At 48.1% G+C, this 14,384-nt stretch overlaps 1 protein-coding gene across 1 annotated transcript in view; it reads left to right on the top strand.

The window, feature by feature from the left end:
* Positions 1 to 5,110: 5,110 nt before the first annotated feature.
* The window catches only part of BANP (BTG3 associated nuclear protein), a 114,545-nt gene continuing 105,271 nt past the window's right edge, over positions 5,111 to 14,384 (top strand). Inside the window, exon 1 of the mRNA XM_069026552.1 lies at positions 5,111 to 5,371. The gene's annotated coding sequence lies outside the window, so the exon portion shown is untranslated. The remainder of the gene's footprint in view (positions 5,372 to 14,384) is intronic.

Raw genomic sequence — 14,384 nt, 5'->3', positions numbered from 1 at the left:
ATTTAGCAGAGTCTTCCTTACTGCTTGTCATTTATTCCCTGGGCTGCCAGCTCTGGAGTGAGAGCACAGCCTGCATTGTCAGCTTGGAGTTGTGCCCAAAAAACTGAAACATCAACTGTTCACAATTGGGGAATTTGGGTGAGGAGTGTGACTGTACACAGTGAAAATGGGCTTTTTTGGCTTCACAGAAATTAAACAAGTGAAAATCTAGCAATGTCTTGCCCTCAACCATCTGACTTCTGCTGTCACATTGGGCAGAAAGGATCAATAATTGTTTGGGATTTTTACTGGAGCATTGCCTGTACCTACTTGTTTTTACATTACCATTGCTCATATTAATTGTGTTACTTGCAGAGGGAAAATCACCTCCTCCCTGCAGTGTGTCCAAGGAATCTGATTCCCCAGGCATCCTGCTTGGAAGGCTGTTCCTGCCCTAGTGCTGCCTCAGTTGCAAGTCACACCCAATAATTCAGCAAAAACAGAGTGTTACAGCTTTACTGTAATTAGATATCATGAAAGTGATTTAATAAGGAATATTTTCCTCACCTAATTATTGTCTAATTGGCAGGACAATCAGTCAAGTCGTGGGAAGCTCCCTGGGAATTTTGCTGCTGAGGAGTGGAAGCCTCTATGGAGCGGCTGAAAACGTCACTTAGGGTAGGCTCAGCTCATTCCTGGGTGCCTTTGCCCCTATTTCCCCATGGATTGGCTCTCCCTTCCCATGGCAGATTTTACTTGAGGGAAGCTTTTTTTTGATGTCCATGTTTTGCTGGGATGCTTCATCCAGCGGAGCTCAGCAGCCTGGGAACCACCTCTGCTTCTTCATTCTCTCTCTTGCATCGGGGTCCCCAAACAGGGCAGAACATTCCAGCTGTGTTCCCATGAGTGCTGAGCAGGGGGAATTCCCGAGATGTGCTGGAATGCTCTGTCTGATACAGCCCAGGGACCTTCATCCCTGCCAGGGTGCACTCCAGGACCTACTGGAGAACACCTGGAATGGGAGAGAAACTCTGTCTCCAGAGCTTTGCAGTCCCCGGGTTGGAGTGAAGCACAGGATTACACCATCCCAAGGGGTTGGAATTTGCCTCTGTTGCCCTGGGCAAGCTTCTGACTGACCTGGGATGCCCGGAGTGCCCCTAAGGGCAGCCTTGCCCTCCTGCCTCTGCCACGTGGAAACCTGCTCAGGGACATTCTGTCACCTCGGCCACAGCTGGACATCTACACTCAGTTTATTTTACCTCTCACACCTGAAACGTTTGGGTTACATTACAAATAATTTTGGACATGTCCAAATGGATAGAGGTGCAGAATTAGGAGATGGTCAAATTCTGCTTAGAATCATAGAAGGACAAAATCCTCCAAAATCTGTAGGTGGAATGAGCTCCCCTTCAGGCTTTGATAATCCCCCCAAAAATACTCAGATGATAACGGTATCTGGGAAGATCCCAGCCATGCAAAGTGCAAACACAGGGCTTGTGCCCTGTGCACATTTCTCAGAAGGGAAAGAGCCTCACATCATTTTTTTTTTTTCCATGGAAGAGTCTGTAAATAAATAAGAGAACATAGAGATCGTGCCTGACCCTTCTCACCTCATTTCTCAGACTGGCAGAAATGACCCTACAGGACCATGAACTTTGACCAGCCAGATGGCAAAACGTGTTTTCTCTCTGCTGAGGGGATTCAAGGCCTTTTCTTCCATCCCTGTTCATGAAAATTAGGAGTATTCTCATTGAATAAAATGGAGTTTGCTCAGCATAAACCATAATGAGATCAGGAGCAGTGATACAGAGGTGGCTGAAGTAGGTTCAGGAGCAAAACCCACTTGATCCTGCCTTGTTTTCTGTTACAAATCACAATTCTGAGAGGCTTGAAAATGGTTGTGGTGTCTGAAAAATAAATGATGAGTTTCTCCTCATATGCTGCTACAGCACATTTACAAATAATATTAATATTCTCTTGGTTAAAAATGTATTTTATCTAACTTTTCCTTAAGCATCACTGTCACAATATAAGACATGCTGTGTCCATAGGGCTGGGTTTGTTTCCCTCTCCAGTTACAAGAGATATTACAGAGAAAATGAATAAACCCAAACAGAAAGAAATGAATCAACAGGGGAGTTCCAAGTACTCTTTTGACTTGGATGTGATTGAGGATTTTATCCTTAGGAAACAAAATTCTTCTTCCAGACTTCTTCCAGCAAATACTCTGGAGCGACTTCTGCACCCTACTCACATCTTCCCCATCCCTTTGTCCCTGTATCCTCATGCTCAGCAGTGAGGATAATTATGAATGTCTGTCACTTGTTTAAACAAACGCTTTGTTTGGCAACCTTTGTTTTCCTGCTGCAGCTGCAAAATTGTGTGCACAGTGTGTTAATTTTTTACCTTTAATGCTATGGGAAGGTTTTTTTTCCCCTAATGAAAAAAAAAAAAAAAAAAAGGAAGCCAATGAATGAGATCCCAATCTCTCCTGATCCACACAAAGCATGTGAGAGCAGCAACTTCCTTAGAAAACAATAGTAAATGAATGCTGATACCAGGGTGAAATAAGCTGGATACTTCCTGGAAGCAAATGATTCCTCAGAAAGTGGCAAAGCACAGACATAAAATGCAGGAGAGGGGCTGAAAAAAAAAAGCGCATGAAAAGGTGAGGAAATAACAAAGAAATTCTTTGTTTATTTGGGACAACTAACAGGGCAACAGGGGGTATTTTCTTCTACAAAATTAAAAGATTAAATTGCTATATTGGCACCCTGAAGTTCTCAGTCATTTTTACATGGGGGGAGGAAATTAAGAATGGATTTGATGTAGGCACTTGAGCAAATTATCATGGTTTAAATCAGAATAAACCTTCCTGTGTATCAAGTTCTTCCTGGCATTTGCTCATAGGCAGACTCTTATCCCAGGGTAAAGCGAAGCCCTCATTCACTAATGGGGATTACACTGAATTTCATTCAATTATTGCAGAAATAGTCATGGGAGCTCAGTTTTGGCAGCTCCTGAAGCTCAGGAGACTGTGAAGCACAGGAAGCAATTACCCTTTGGTCAGTCATTCATTGGTACTGGGAATCAAAGATTGAAAGCCAAATCTGGGCCTTCAGATTTAACAGAAAGATCCTTTTCCTCCTGCTGTTTCCCACTGTTTCCAGTCAGACTTTCTGCTGCATGAAGTGTTTGTCATATCTGGCTGTGCAGTCTCAAGGGAAAATGGGATAGGCCATGATAACGGAGTCCTTCCATGATTTATTGGTGTCATTCAGAATTTTAAAAGGAAATGCCTCCTGGTTTGGGAAAAAATCCAGAATCATTGCTCTGGTAAAGAGGGAAAAGCTCTTACAAGAGGTAAGGTAATTGTGGATTCTCAGCTGCTGGATCAGAGTGGACTGGCAGGAGAAGGTGCTGCAGCCTCCCTTGGCGATAAATTGTTTTATTTGTTTATTCTGCTGTTATCTCTGATCAGACTTGCAGACATCAGTTGGATCCTGCCAGTATTTCCTGCAGTTAATTTGAGATAAATTAACTTTAGGTAAATACTGTAACTGGTTTATGACAATGACAGTTTTTGTGTTTGTGTTGTGACGTGATTTGTGGCTCTCCAGAGGAGCAGGATCTCACACCTCCAGCAAACAGGAGTTAATAGGCTTTGGGATGGGAATATTATGAAATTATGAGAAATCAGGGCAGCTTTCACACTGGGCTGCTTTAGGATGGCAAAAGCTTTTACCAGCAGCTCCCCACAGCAGGTGGAACATGGATATTTGTATCCCTATTTTTCCACCTGGGACCTGCCATTGCTTGAGTCCAGCAGAAACTCTTTAGCAAAACTGTTACAGGGCGAATCCCTACAGCAAAGTGTGAAATAATCCAGTGTGAAAAAGTCAGTTTCTAACTAGTTTAACCTTTGAACTGCCTAATCTGCTTGTGAAGGGGGAGAACACGGTAAATAAATCAACAGGCTCAGCTGAGCATTACAAACCTGGATGAGGGAGCAATTTCCAAACACACCAGGTTTGCAGGTGTCAGGACAACCAGTTCCAGCTGAGCCAGAGTGGATTCAGCTGTGTGACATGACACTGGAGAACCGCATTAAGCCTCTTATTTAAGGAATATTTTAATGCAGAAGTCTGAAAGTCGCTGCTGGCTGTGCTGAAGCTGAAAAGTGAAATGTGCTTGGTCTTTATTGGGCAATACTGTGCTAAATAAAGACAAAATCGTCTAATCTTTGTCCTCTTTCAGAGCCATTTGCATGCACTTCCTCCGTGCTGCTTTTCTGGGGCTTTTGCATATTTTTGTCATCCCCAGAAGGTTCACGGAGCGTTCCCCACCTTCACCCAGCCCTCCTGTTCTCACACCACATGCAGGAGCACAAGTGACAGCAGAGTGAGGCTGATGAACTAATTTAGCAAATTCCCACTTGCTGCCTGCTGCTCAGCTGTGCTCTGGGCACCGCGACATTTCTCTCCTTAACATGACAGCTGACATCCAGCTCATCCTAGCTCAGCGCTCGGGAGCTGACGGAGGGGGAAGGAATCTGATGGAAGGAGCAGAGAAATGAGTAGGGGATGGGAATGGTGTGAATGACTCTGGAGGTGCAGATCCCCATTTCATCTGCCGGCTGACAGCTCTGCTGGCCGAGTGCTGTGGACATTGAGAGCCTGGAGCGTGTCCAGGGAAGGGAATGGAGCTGGGGAAGGGTCTGGAGCAGCAGGAGAGGCTGAGGGAGCTGGGAAGGGGCTCAGGCTGGAGCAAAGGAGGCTCAGGGGGGACCTTGTGGCTCTGCACAAGTCCCTGACAGAAGGGGGCAGCCGGGGGGGTCGGGCTCTGCTCCCAGGGAACAGGGACAGGAGGAGAGGGAACGGCCTCAGGCTGGGCCAGGGGAGGCTCAGGGTGGACAGCAGCAAGAATTTCCCCATGGAAAGGGTGCTCAGGCCTTGGAAGTGCCCAGGGATGTTTGGAGTGCCCATCCCTGGAGGTGCCCAAGGAATGACTGAACGTGGCACTCAGCGCTCTGGGCCGGGTGACGAGGTGGGGATTGGGCACAGGTGGGACTCGATAATCCCGGAGCTCTTTTCCACCCTCCACGATCCCGGGATGCTGTGATTCCCTGACTACACTTCCCGGCACGCCCCGCGCCCCTCCCCGCGCGTACTACAGGTCCCGGCGTGCTCCTGCGCGGGCGCGCGCGCTGCCTTCTGGGAGTCGTAGTCCGGTCCTCGCTGCGGCGCCTCGGCGGGGAAGGGCGGGGGCATCGCGCGCGCGGGCGCGGCGCGTGCGCGGCGCGGGGGCCCAGGCCGGATCTCTCGCGAGGAAGGACGCCATTATCGCAGCCGCCGCACAAAACACCACGAGAACTCGGCGCCCGCCTCACACGGTAACGCGGCGCCCCGCGGGCGGGAGCCTCCGCTGCGCGGCCACCCCCGGCCGCCCGCACGGGCCCCGCACGGGGACACCGAGCACACACCGCGCACCCGCCGCGCTCCCGCCGGGCTCCCCGGGCCGCGAGCCGGCGGGGAGGGAGCGGCCGAGGCGGGGGGGCCGCGCGCCCCCCTCCGCCTCCCCCCATCACTCTCATGGGGGTCGCCCGTGATTCGATATCGGGGAGAAATTCCTCCCTGTGAGGGTGCTGAGGCCCTGGCACAGGTTGCCCAGAGAAGCTGTGGCTGCCCCCATCCCTGGAAGTGCCCAAGGCCAGGTTGGACGGGGCTTGGAGCAGCCTGGGATGGTGGAAGGTGTCCCTGCCATGGCAGGGGTGGAACGGGATGAGCTTTGATGTCCTTTCCACGCAGAGGTTTGGCTCTTCCCCACCCCGCTCCGGGGGCCATCCCCTTGCCCGGCTGCCCAGTGCTGGGCTCGGTGTCCCGCTGTCCCCCTGGGATGTGTTTGGAGCCGGGCGCTGCGGGCTCGGGCTGGGATGGGAGCGCTCCTCCATCCCCTGTCCTGGTGCAGCAGCGCCCGGGCTCGGGGCTGCTCGCGGGAGCGGGCACGGACACGGAACGTCCCCGGGATGTCTCCCAGCCCTTGGAGCTGCTGTGGTGTGCGGTCATCTAGTGCCAGACAGGGTTTTTCACATCCCTATTAGGATTGGTGTTTTCTGTCCTCTTCATACCAGTTTGACATAGGAGAGTGGGTTTAGATGGGATTTTGGGAGGGAATTCTTCCCTGTGCGGGTAGTGAGGCTCTGGCACAGGTTTCCCTGGATCTGCCCCATCCCTGGAAGTGTCCAAGGCCAGGCTGGACAGGGCTTGGAGTAAGCTGGGATAGTGGAAGGTGTCCCTGCCCATGGCAGAGGGTGGAACGAGATGAGCTTTAATGTCCCTTCCCACCCGAACCATTCCAGGATTCCATGATTCTCTGAACACGCTCGGTATCCCTATGCCCTTATTTGCAATTCAAGTGTTGCCTCCTTTTTTTTTTCCTTTTTTTTTTTTTTGTTTTATTTTTAAATCCATCTAAAGTGGCAAGTTGTGTACTTAACCAAATATAGTCATTTTATCCTGCTATGGCACGGATAGTTTATGGATCAGTTTATTTTTGGAGCTCTCCAGGGAAGACTTTTTGAAGTAAACAAGGGTTGTTAGCAACTGAGAGATTGCTTTGGTGGAAGCAGCTTTAAAATGATATTTTGGAGTGGGTTTTGGTACTTTTTTGCCTTCTGTGTGAGGTTACCTGAGGTGTGGTGCCCTCTCCATACCAAGATTTCAAGAAGTAAACCTGAAATTTGTATAGCTTTGAATACTTAAACCAAGATCTTGAAATATCAAGCAAAAAAGTGCATTTGAATTTCATAGCAGTGACTCTTGAAACAGAGGGTTTTCTCTGTTAGGAAGTATTTATATATTTTTTAAATACAGGAATTTTATAGATGTGCACCCGAATAACAAAACTTTGATTCTGAAACCTGAACACTTTTTTCCATACATAAATGACACCTCGGCTGTAGTTCCATTTTCAGTAGGAGATGTTAGGAAGAAAGATTAATTAATTTATTGAGAACATAAAAAGATGGAGGTTGGATTTAGGAAACATTGCATCTTCTCCAGAGAACGAAAACATTTTACAGCTTTGTTTTTTTAGTTTTTCATCTCTTTTACAGCCCCTGGGTTTTTTGTGTGAATCACCCAGCCATGTGAAAGTTGTGTGGTTCCAGAGCAGGTGTTAATTAAGGTTCTTTTAAAGGACTAATGATTAATAACACGCAGAGTAATTGAATAAAACCATTAAGGGCGTGGTGCTAATTAGCAATGCTCACAGCTGCACGGCTTCCAGCAGCACCTGCTCCAATAAATAAGTTTGGAAAAGGCTCCTTTCCTGCCTGTGCTGGTTTTGGGGTCCTCTTTCTGCAATTTTGGGTGTTCAGGTGAGGAAAAATGAGCTTTTAGTCGCAGCTCAGTGTCACCAGAGCTGCCGATTCGGGATTTACCTTGGCTTGCCGTGGAGCTGTGCTGTCCCATGGGATTCACACCTGTGGGAATTCCAGGAAGAGGCTCTCGTTTGCAAGGACTTGACTTTGTCTCTGGTTTTTCTCTCGAGTTTTCCCCTCAACTTATTAAGCTTTGTTGGTGCAGGAACAACACATGGCTTAATTTTGTCCAAATTCCAGGGTTTTCATCTCGTTCCTTGAAGGAACTCTGGAATTGGAATTGCTGGGATTGAGCCGCTTGTAGGAGGAGACAGAGCAAGGCCAGTGGTTGGAATTAGAACCACAAAATACCTTTGTATGTGGAACTTTGCCAATAAAATTTTAGTCACAGGTTGATTTCCTTTAGTTTGAAATTTGATATTTAGTCATTAATAATTGAAGTAATCTTATTTTCTCTTTTACCCATACTTGCTAAAAGGTTAATCAGCATCATTTTTCTTTTTTTCCCCAAGTAAAATAAAAGGAATGTTTTCACAGTCACATAAACCACTTGTTTCCTTGCAGGTTTAGGTGTTTAAAGGTGGTGTAAAATAGTGAATTTTGCAAACAGTTAGACTGAAAAATACACAAAAGGTTTAACTTCGTCACACCCTTGGTACGTGGGACTTGAAATAAAATAATTTGTGGTGTTGTCTGTTGAACAGAATCATTTTATGTTGTTTCCTGTTTGTGATCCCTGACTGAGAGAACTTAAGGGAAAAATATATTCAGTTCAAACCTCTGAAAACCCCAGTTTTATCATGGAGAAGGATGGAGGGAATTGATGGCAGCTGGGGAGTCACCCTTGACATCCCTGCTCCTCAACCTGATCCTCTCTAACGCCCTCTGAATTTATGGTTTGGGGAGTTTAAAGCTGAATTTAATTGGGGTTTTTGTTTTAACTACAGGGAGGGGAGCTGACAAGCCAGGATCAGGTGGGATAAATGAAAATTCAAAACTTGGGAGGCAAGATCTGGGGGGTCGGGCTCTGCTCCCAGGGAACAGGGACAGGAGGAGAGGGAACGGCCTCAGGCTGGGCCAGGGGAGGCTCAGGGTGGACAGCAGCAGGAATTTCCCCATGGAAAGGGAGCTCAGGCCTTGGAAGTGCCCAGGGAGGTTTGGAGTGCCCATCCCTGGAGGTGTCCCAGGAAGGCCTGGATGTGGCACTCAGCGCTCTGGGCTGGGGACAAGGTGGGGATTTGGCACAGGGTGAACTCCATGATCCCATGGCTCTTTGCCAACCTAAATAATCCTATGAAAATAATTCAGAATTGGAAGAACTGCTCACTTAATGTTTCCCTGCTGAAATGATGCTCTTCAGTTTATTTTCATTAATATTTTTGGCAAGAATTTGAAAATCCTGGTATCTCTGTGTTACAAAGCAGGGCTGAGGTCTGGTTTGCAGCTGGAATGGTTCCTTTTCCTTGATGGCTACAGCAGGAAAATCCATTAGAAGGCTTTGGAGTGAGCAGGTTACTTGTCTTTGGTGTTGGCTTTCCTGCTTTTTAGTAGTAGCTGCCTGTGCCAGCACTGGGGGCTGTCCTTGTCTCCTCTGGAATTGTTGGATCCGAAACTTTTGCCCGTGTATTGAGGCCTAGCTGTGCACGTGTTAGGAAAAATATGAAATGAGAAGAAAATAGAAATTATTAATGTTGTTATTATTATTCTCTTGTTGCTAAAGGTAAGCTGACAGGCCGAGAGGGAGTGGCCCTAAGCTGAAGGTGGGCAGGGATAAGTGGGATATTAGGAAGGAATTCCTGGCTGGGAGGGTGGGCAGGCCCTGGCACAGGGTGCCCAGAGCAGCTGTGGCTGCCCCTGGATCCCTGGCAGTGCCCAAGGCCGGGTTGGACATTGGGGCTTGGAGCAGCCTGGGATAGTGGAAGGTGGATGAAACCAATCCTGGAAGTTTGTTCTTTGAATTTCCTGGAATAATGGAATACCCTGAGTAGGAAGGGACGCACAGGCATCATCCAGTCCAGCTCCTGGTCCTGCACAGGACATTCCCAAAATCCCACTCTGGCCCTGGGAGCGGTGTCCAAAGCTCCTGGAGCTCTGGCAGCCTCGGGGCAGTGCCCAGCACCTTCTGGGGGAAGAACCTTTCCCTGATCTCCAGTCTCACCCTCCCCTGGAAGTACTTGCAGGATTTTTGGAGCTGTTCCCAATAAAAATCCTCCATCTAGTGGCTGAAAACAAGAAAACAACGGGACAGAATTTGCTGTCTGGGCAGGTCTGGTCTCACATTTGCTGCTTTTCAGCAAACTGTACAAATTGTGCCTGGTGTGAATGATCCCTGTCTGGGATAATCCCACCAGGATACAGAATCCAGCCTCTGCCTCAAGGCCTGGGATCTGCAACCACTTAGATCCCTCCGCGGGGGTGGGCTGCTGGAGTTCAAGGGGATTAAGTGTCTGCAAATTGAATTCAGGCTTCTCTGTGTGTGCAAGCACCTGAAAGCGGAGCTGTGACACGTGTGAACATATCCTTCCCAGCTCCCCCGGGAATAATTACATCCAGGCTGTGCCGGAGGGGGGTTGGCACACGGCAGCAGCGTTTGTACAAGATCCACAGGGAATTTGGGCTGGAATCCCTGGGCTGTGTGACCACCCACTGCCATTCCCTGTGCCAGAGCGCGTTCAGCGCCTGGGAGGACACTGGGAAGCGGGGAAGGCATTCCTGGATTATTTGTTGGGTGTTGTGTTAGGATTGGTGCCAGGGTTAGAAGAGTTGGGAAAAGACATCCAAGAAAAACAGCGCCTTGTACCAGGAACGAAATAAAAAAAAAACCTAAAAAGTGAATATTTCTGAAAGCAAAACAATAAACCAACAATAGTAACGGGAGCTTTCGTGGTAATGCTTGAGAATTTCTGCCTCCCTGGGAGGTTTTGTACTCCAGAAAGTTTCCTGCTCCTTTATTCCTGGAGCAACCATCTCCTTTTTTTTTTTGGTTGCTATCTGAATTTTACCACTTGCACTGGAGTCCATCACCACGTTATCTCTGTGAATGATATTTATTTGATATATCCATCTCCAGAATGTTGTGGCTGTTCTGGTTTTCCCAGATAAGGAATATTTCTGTCGTTTTTTTTGGGAGAATAGACGTTTTCCCCCGATCTTTAGCTGAACCAAAGCTGCTTGTCTATTATTACACTCATTTTTAAATAGTTAAACTGAAATGTTTGTGTGGTTTTACTATGAAATTTAATTGAAACCCCATGTTTTTCCTTGCCTTTTAAAGCAGATTGAGAATAAGGGTGACAGCCAAACAGATGCTAAGAAAAATTATTCTCCTTTGTAGTTTTGGGTAGTAAGAAGGAAGTGTAAATCTGATCTCTTCCTCCCCAAATGAGTTTTAACTCACGTTGTGATGGGCTGCAGAGAGCTGGGGCTCAAAGGAGGCTCTTGGATTTACAGTGCAGTGAGCCCTGCGTGCTCTCAAATAGTTGCTTTTTATTCTGTTACATTTGCACTGGTGTGGCTTGTTTGGGAATTGGGAATCAGTGCAGGAAGGCTCCGTTGCAGCTGCCAACCAAAGGGATTTTATCATGGAGGAGAAGCCAGGCTCAGGATTAGAAAATTGTTTTAAGTCACACAGCAAGACTGAACAGAGAATTGTTGTGTCCTGAGCTTTGTAACTCCTGGGAATAAATTCATGTACCCAATTATCCCGACATTCCCAGTTGTGTCCCTGGAGCTGCTCCCGGAGGTTGTTCCCCTGGACACTCCAGAGGGGTCACAGCTGTGCCAGGTCAGCCGGGGTTGGAGCCTCCAATGGGAGCTGGTTCTTCCTGAAGACCTTCACAGGGACAGTTCTGTGCTGTTCTTGGGGTGCTGCTTTGCTGGGATTCCATAGTTTGCTTCCCAAGTGGAGTTAAGTGTGGATTATTCCTTGCCCAGACACAGCTCAGTGCCCCTCTGGGCTGTTTCCCTGCAGGGATGAGACCTCAGGGATTTAAATAAAAACCCAATTAATGAGTATTTTGTCCTCTGCATGTTCCCCAGGGAGGGTGGCTGATGCTTATACCATAATCCCTGTACAGCTTGGGGTCATCTCTCTCCTCATGGAGATCAGCCCTGGCCTGTGCTGGATTCATTCCTATCACTGGGCTGGGCTTTGTGTTCACCTGCTTTGGAAAACCTTGAGAAGTGTCACTAAATCAGAGTTTTTGCACGATAAGGACCTTTGTCCCATTGGTTCAGGAAGAGGGGCTGCTGGGCTGTGTTCATCAGCTGAATTCATTCAAGGAGAATGGTTTTACATGGACAGAGGCAGGGAGAGGTGGGATTTTGGGAAGCAATGAGAGAGGTCAGGCCCTGGGATGGATTTCCCAGAGCAGCTGTGGCTGCCCCTGGATCCCTGGAAGTGTCCAAGCCTGGGCTGGACATTGGGGCTTGGAGCAGCCTGGGATAGTGGAAGGTGTCCCTGGGATGGAATGGGATGATCCTCAAAGTCCCTTCCCACCCAAACAATTCCATGATTCCAAACGTGGTTGTATAAAGTTTTCTGTAACAGAAATGCCATATTTGAGAATTGCCTTTAATCACTTTAAAGTGGAATGAAGAAGAGGAAGAACACTTGGGGTCTTGGGTTGGGCAGAGGGAAATGGCATTTTCCAGCTTTTCCCACACAATCAGCAGGGAATATTTGCCATGGTGCAAGCTGGAATCTGAGGGAAGTTACTTAATTTATCCATAGCACTGGGAAATGTCCAAGAGAGCTCAGCTGCTCCAGCCAGAGCAGTGCAATTCCACACTCCAAGCAGAGCTTTGGAATATGTTTTGATTTTTTTAAAGATAATGTTTACCCTCACTAATTAATATGAGAGAGAAGATTTATGTTTTGTGCATGTTTTCCTATGTTAACAAGGCGTTGGATAGGTTTGATTATCCGCTTTGGAATGCTGCCCTGTGACTCGGGAAAGCCATCAGATATTTCAGTAAATAGCTTTGTTTACAAGGGACTGCTCGGAAGAATTATTCAGAATTAATGTTTTAAAATAGATTAATTAAATTACATTAAACTTGTGTGTGGAAAAGCTAATCTGGAATTCAAGTGAATTTAATTTAGTTGCTTACAAATATTAATTTACTTAATTAAACAAAGGCTGATTGAATTCTGTGCAAAGTGTATCAATTCTGAATAAGAGTATTGGCAGAGATATTTAATGTAATTTATCTAATCAGCTTTAAATTTATATCTTTAGTTGTCTGTGATGAGTTTTTTTGAGTGTTCCAGTACTGGAGTCACTTCCAGGCAAGTGCTTACAGGGATGCTCAAGGCTTTTTGCTCCCCTTTTTGAGGGAAAATGAGATAATTTTTAGTTGCAGTTTCATTTATCCAGCAGGAGCAGGTGTCTGGTGGGATTATTGGATCAGGGGACCGAAGTGGGATCTGGTCTGGGGTGGGGAAAGGGGGCACAGTGGAAGAGCTGCTCTGGGAATGGGCTCCAAGAGCTCTGAGGAGTTAGAAATGTTTGGGGTAACTGGGATTTCACAGAATTGATCCTTGGAAAAGAGCTCCAGGATCACCAGGCTGTGCCTGATCCCCACCTTGTCCCCAGCCCAGAGCACTGAGTGCCACGTTCAGTCATTCCTTGGGCACCTCCAGGGATGGGCACTCCAAACCTCCCTGGGCACTTCCAAGGCCTGAGCTCCCTTTCCATGAGGAAATTCCTGCTGCTGTCCACCCTGAGCCTCCCCTGGCCCAGCCTGAGGCCGTTCCCTCTCCTCCTGTCCCTGTTCCCTGGGAGCAGAGCCCGACCCCCCCGGCTGCCCCCTCCTGTCAGGGACTTGTGCAGAGCCACAAGGTCCCCCCTGAGCCTCCTTTGCTCCAGCCTGAGCCCCTTTCCCAGCTCCCTCAGCCACTCCTGGGGCTCCAGACCCTTCCCCAGCTCCGTTCCCTTCCCTGGACACTCTCCAGCCCCTCAGTGTCTGTCTTGGAGGAGTCCAAACCTGACCAGAATTCCAGATGTGGCCTCAGCCGTGCCCAGCACAGGGGACAATCCCTGTCCTGGGGCTGTGGCCACGCCAGGGCTGGTGCCAGCCAGGTGCCAGTGGCCTCTTGCCCACCTGGGCACAGCTGGGCTCCTGTTCAGCTGCTGTCCCCAGCACCCCCAGTGCTTTCCCAGCTTTCCAGCCCCCGTGTCCCAAGCCTGGAGCCCCAGGGGTTGTTGTGACCCACGGACCCTGTGGAACCTCATGGATCCAGCCTGTCCCCTTTGGAGGCACCCAGGGAACTGGGAATGGAGGTGGGAGGACATCCCTGCAAGACACACCACAACCTGTTCCTCAGTGTAGGAATTGAAGGAGGCACTTCCAGCCCCTGGAATTCTCCAGGAGATCCACCAAAAGCGCTGGGCTGGAATTGGTAGGAGCCTGGCTGGCCAGGGCCTCCTTTAATGGGATATTTTCCATTGCCTGGCAGAACCTGGCTTGCCATCCCCTCCCCCAGATAGTGGCAAAGTGACTGTAAAATATTCCTGTGTTGATCCAACTTCCATGGGCTGCTTGGAGGAGGAGAAGTGGGCACGTTCCTGTGGTTTATCCCCAGCTTCCCGGCTTTCTGTTAATATTTCTTTTTTATAACTTAATATTTGTTCCTGGGAATAGTTCAGCACTGGTGGCTCAATGCCAATGTACATACACTTAATTTAGATTTAATGGGGACTAGAGTTTCAGACAGGAGGTGGAAATTAGGGGGGGGGGGGAAAGGAGGGAATGTAGAGCAAATTTCAAGAAAAAGTGTTTTACGTGAGGAAATGCTGGTAAAAATACTTCACCGAGTAAAGTACGTGGAAACTACCATGGAAAGTTATTCTGAATTTGTTGACTGAAGCTTTTGGAAGCTGATAAACTCCTCTAACTCTCATCCTGTTACATTTTATCAGGCTTTTCCCCTTGGTTCTGAAAGCAAGGTCAGCCCACCGGTAACATTTACTATTAGAAATGGAAATGGTGAATTTGGAAGAGGGACACTTTATTCAGGGTG

Source organism: Aphelocoma coerulescens, chromosome 11 (genome assembly GCF_041296385.1).
Source record: "Aphelocoma coerulescens isolate FSJ_1873_10779 chromosome 11, UR_Acoe_1.0, whole genome shotgun sequence".
NCBI classification, from domain to species: Eukaryota; Metazoa; Chordata; class Aves; order Passeriformes; family Corvidae; genus Aphelocoma; species Aphelocoma coerulescens.
Note: the sequence above shows the minus strand (reverse complement) of the source record. Positions and strands in the feature narration are given on the sequence as shown.